Genomic DNA, 6,190 nt, shown 5'->3' with positions numbered 1-6,190 from the left:
TATTTGCCCTGTCTATTATATTGGATGTCCTTTGGATTTGCGGAGGACATATACATGTGCAATTAATTGTTAACATTAATTTCGTTTAATATTATAATAACTGAATTTGATGCGCACATTTTCATATAGCCAAAATTATTATTTATTTAATATTTCATGAGAAATGTTACTGTGCGCAACATTTCAAAAACGTTACAAAAAAATAGTATTCAGCCGCTAATTCGTTTGTTTACCGCTATGCAACGCGCGATCTCGTATTTAAGATTTGGTCTTGAGAATTATATAAAGCTTGTAAAGAGCAACTAGCAGGAAATTAAAAGTGTAATTATTTTTTATCAGTTCAATTTCTGATACAATCTTAACATAGGGAATTCAGATATTGGATTGTTTAGAAAATATTACACGGCTCAAACCCGAAAGCCAAACCTAATATTCATGTAGACTACCAAAGTCTCAATTATCAAAGAACGTGAACTATTTTCAGTATTACATTTTCAGTACTGGCAATAAATAACAGGCCGCAATTTTCAGAATTTGCTCCCTGAAACGTACGAAAAATATCCCTAACATATCCCATAGAAATCCTTATGCCCGTATCAGACTACGCATTGAAGATTGAGATTCAAGATTAAAGATTGAAATTTGACCAATTAAGACAAAGAAATTTTAGTCCCTTTTGTTCTGATTAATCTTCAATCTTCAATTTTCAATGCGTAGTCTGATACGGGCTGGATCTCCCTGGATTCTCCAGAGGCTAGTATTCGGCTATCATTTACTCTTCCTCAGGACATCCAGAGGAGATCCGAGGATTAAATAGGATATCCTACATGTATGTCCTGGATGCCCTTTGGACGTCCTAAGGACATCCTTGTGCTGTCTGGGAATATACTAGACTCCCACTCGGCATGTAATATTGCTGAAATACTGTAATGTTCGAAAATGATACAGAAATATTTCATTAATATTTTAATTGTAACTTTGCATCCGAAATATTTCAGAAATGTACCTGTATCATGTTTTTTAAAATATTGCATTTGCAATATTTCTGAAATCTTTCAGAAAGTTCTTTTGTAACCAGTATTGAGGTTATAGTTTATTTGCTTACCGCTATGCGGCGCGCTATTCACTATCTATACCCGTATTCAAGTTATTATCTGCTTAAAATATAAAACAGAAATTAACTTCCATATAAATAAAATCTTTAATTTTATAAATTAAATTATTTAAATTTATCTATAATATATATCACATTAATGTATATTGTTATATATTATTACTATAATTGATTTTAGTTTTGCCGTCAAACAAACATCAGAAAATGACGTCTCGTGGATGTGACATACGACATCATTTTCGGGTCTCATGAGACCTATCATAAGTTAGGATGTCTAAGTGGTTATTCTGTGACCAAAATTTACCGTCATTATTACGTCAGTTTGCTACTTGGGATATGTTTTAGAAATATTTCAGTAATATTACCGAAATATTGCTGAAATCTTTTAGCAAGGTTGCATTTGAAATGATTGCGGACATTGAAACATTGCAGAAATGTTGCAGAAACGGTCGTGAAATATTTCTGTAATATTGTTGAAAGGTGTAATATTTTAAATGGTATATTGCAGCAATGTATCAGAATTATTACATGCCGAGTGGGCTGATAACACGGCTATATTTTCATATAAGAACATGTGAAGCGAGGGCAGTCATTTACAAAATTGAGCAGAATATCGATATGAATTCGATATTCGATCGAATGACATGAATGACATTCGAAATTTATGTCATTCAAACGACATTCATTTATTTTTTAAACGTATACATTTAACTTAAAAAGTAAAAATAAACTAAAAATATCAAGTGCATATATAGTGCACATCTCACTAAAAGGCATGTTAACTGAGAGGGCCAATTTCACCAAGGCCGGTATTCATAGTCAGTTCTTATTTCAAGACCGTCTTAAGTAATGTCTTAAGATGCTAATACGGCTCTGTGATTGGTTTAGGACATCTTAAGATTGTGCTTAAGACGGTCTTAAATATAAGAACTGACTATGAATACCGGCCTAAGCGTATCTAAGCGTATAGATAACAGTATAATATAGACGTGTATGCCTTTATCACATATTTGAACACAATTTCACATTGTTCATACGGACTATGTGTCTTGCTATATATCTTCCAAGAGGAATAACATTTGGCTGTGTGTATATACAGGGTGTCCCAAAGCACCCTTGACAACGCTCGTGAGCAGGTAGAGCACAGTAAACTGAACAGAAAAGTCCTGTACCATTTTTTTCTATAACGCTTAATAAAGGAGTTATTATTGAATAAAGTCTGGTCAATCAGCGCCGATTTTTAGCCGGACGCACATCAGTAATAAGAATAGTGAGTTTATATGTTGACCTACTGTAGGACTTCTCAATGTTTATTATTGTTTACTAGAAGCTTTCACTTCTCTATTATTGCCAGTCTTTGTGTTACTCTTGTCGTATTGTCATGTATCTATACTGCGTTCACGGAGAGAACAACCTCGCTTTTCGTCCAGTTCGGTCAGATCCCGCCCGACCGACCGCCCATTTTGCCCTCTCTACGCTGCTAAAATTGGTCTTGCAGCTTTCACATCCGGCTAGCCGACAAAGGGGACCCTACCCAGACAGCACAAAACGTCCTCAGGATCATCCTGAATATGTCCAGGATGGTTCAGGATATTACTTATGCAATCACCTGATATATATATATTATAATATTATTAGCGTTTTGCAGGCTTTATATACACTCATGATAAGAATTTGAATACGGGTATAGATAATGAATAACGCGCCGCATAGCGATAAGCGACTGAACTATTTTATAATACTTTGTAATAAGCTGCAGATTCTGTTCGGTTTTTGCTGCCAATTTGCCATCAGATTGCGCACTCCAGATCTTGCTCAGTTTTTGCCGACAATCTGATGTCGGTCATGTCAGCAAGCTTTGCATGGTTTCTGCCGCCAATTTGCTGTCTAGTTATGTTAGCAAACTTTGTTTGGTTTTTGCCGCCAATCTGCCAGCTTAATCGGTAATAACAACTCTTGTACCAAATTTGTAGCCTTTTTGCTGACAATAATTTGTAGCAAGCACTTGGCAATATCTGTTAGAACAGACGTGGCTGACTGGGTATCCTACAGACATCCAGTGGTTTATACAGTGGACATTTATAGGATCAATTGCAGAAACACCGATTCAATAATTGATTGTGACTCATAATAATAGCAAATCCTACTTCACACTACATAAAATCATTCGATTTGACTATTTTCAATCGGTTTTAATACCGCATTTTCGGTGCAGAAATCCCGATCGATTCGGATTACATTTTTCTTAATCCGTTTTAATCGACCATTTTCGGCAGGGTATCTACTGCACACATGACAGATCTCCTAACTTCGCGTATGTCACTGGCTGCAGTAAGATGACATATATTTGTGAGATACCAATAATAGATAAAACATCGACATATAGACTTGGCCTGCGCATATCGCACATAATGTATATCCGCTTGAAAGTATTACATTGATTCTATATTAATAATCTATATTAATATTCTATATTAATTCTATATTAATAATCTATATTAATAACCCAGTGAGCAATTTGTTATCAAAAGAAATTCATAAAGTACTCAAGTTTAAAAGTCGGACTTCTGAAAACACCATCAAAATGATAATATTATGAAATCAATAAGTCCTCCAATGCGTCAATTTTGAGGAAAGAAAGACATCATATAATTGACATCTAAAAGAATTCCACAATCTGACTTCTTTTAAATATCAAAAAAATGTCACCGTTAAGAACCGTTCTATTTGTAGTATTATATTTTTGGGCGAGTTTTTTAATTCATCGTGATCATAATTGATCAATCGCGTGATGCGCAAGTACAGCAAAGTCCTGTATTTGCTACATTTGTGCATCATACGATTGATCAATCGATGAATTAAAAAACGCCCTTTACATTTTTTGATAACCCAACTTCTTAATTTAATTAAGTCTTTAAAAAGTCCTCTTAAAAAGCTCATCCTCTCAATAATGCTCACTGGGAATCTATATTAAAGCTAATATAATAATCTATATTCTATATTAAAGTATATTTGATTCCATCTAGAAAAAAGTAAGTATATGAAAATATCTAATATGCTCTCTTTTTTTTTTTGATTATTTTCTCTTACTGTGTCAAAATCACCATTACACCGCATACTGTTGTCAATCTTTACAATGTCGTCAATGTAGCCTTTTCATTGATATGGGTTATTTTGATGATGTCGTCAAAATATACGATAGAACAATAAAACTTTGACGGCGGTCGTCAAAACAGCCAAAAGTCGTCAAAGTATAGCCAATGCTTGCCAAAGTCGTCGTCAAAGTAATCGATTCACAAACATATATATATACCCACACGGAACATGACATCCATATAATCTCCATAACTCCATGCGACATCTATCTCCACAGTGGATATTGTATAGATTTCTAATAGAAATCCATTATCTCCATGATAGATGTCGTATATAAATCCATCATGGATGTCCATTAGACATCTGTTATGGATGTATGATAGATTTATACAAGTATGTGTGTGTGTGTGTGTTTCTAATAAAACAAAATTTAATTTTTATTTAAGTATTATTTAAAATTCTCAGCTAATGTTTTGAGAGTATACTTAAAAATGTGTAATATTATATATTCTATTTTTAATTTATATACAATTTTAATTTTTATTAAAATTGTTTACTAAACTAAAATATAATTAACAAAATTTTAATGCAAAATAAAGAATTTTTTTTCATACCAAATTTTTTAAACAGTCCATAATATATAATGTCATCAATTTATTATTAAACAAAGAAAATTCTTAATTTAATAGTAATTAACAATTAATAGTAGCAAATAATGATATACGCATAGATCGCATTCTCATAGACCATATTTGCTAAAAGTCGCATAAAATCGTGAACTATGAATTTAGGATTCAAGAAAGCATAGAGAGCAGAAAGATCGTAATCAGGGGTCGGGGAATCTTATATATAAAATCATCTAACATAAACCTCTCTTTTTACGATTACAATATAGATTCAGTTAGGGAAAAACAATCTCCAGATTTGCAAAAAGTACTTTGCTTAACAAACATATCTTTTTCGCAATAATAATAATTAAATACTGATTTAATAAAAAGTTGTTGTTCAGGTAACGAACTGTTCAAAAGATATTCCAATAACATATCCCCATATTTCCCCGATCATTTATAGATATGACAAACATATATCATAAAATTAAAATAAAAATCAATTATTCTCAGAGATTTTGTTTTTTATCGTTGGGATTGTATGAAATCTTTAGAGATTGATCCGAGACATTCAGAAAATACTATGCACAACATATATATTTTCACGGATGTTTTTAGAAAATCATGTTTCGCTACACAAGTTCGCCCAGAGGGAAACGTGAAGTCGAATAGATGTATAGTTCTGATGTAAATAGTTGTTATTAGTCGCCTTTTGCAGGCTTTATATACACTTCATGACAAAAACTTGAATACAAGTATATAGAATAAATAGTACGCCGCATAACGGTAAGCGAATGAACTATAAACCCGCGGCAGTCAATCACTAGCGGTTTTTCCGTAAAAGTATAATGTTCATTAAGGACTAATTAATACTGGTTATTATACATAACTATACGCTCAGCAGGTGGCAAAACAGAACAGACATACGATATGCTATCTTTTTCTCTCATCAAATATAACCATAAACATCGTCAATCTCCAGACTCATATGATATATTGACAAAAATTTGACCTTGACGATATGAAGTGAATACTAGTGTATGACCACAAATACGTTTTATGAGATTATTTTTCCAACAAGAGAATTTTTCGGTTTTTATTATGATGTTACATACATATTGCGTTAACATTTACTTAGAGATTTATTAGATGTCTATTAGATGTCGAGAAGTGATTTGCAGCCCAAAGAGTGTTTCATAAATAATGTATTGCTATTGTGTGAATATTAAGTTCTAATTGTGTCTAAAAAAATTTAACGACACAAAATTACATGGCATCTAATTCAGATATTTCTAGATGTTGTTTTAGACTAGATGGCTTCGACATCTAATAGACGTATATCCGATCTCGCGTTTCGCCCTGGGTTAACATT

Source organism: Formica exsecta, unplaced genomic scaffold, assembly GCF_003651465.1.
Source record: "Formica exsecta isolate Colony F162 unplaced genomic scaffold, ASM365146v1 scaffold226, whole genome shotgun sequence".
Classification (NCBI taxonomy): Eukaryota; Metazoa; Arthropoda; class Insecta; order Hymenoptera; family Formicidae; genus Formica; species Formica exsecta.
This window is presented reverse-complemented; position numbering follows the sequence as displayed.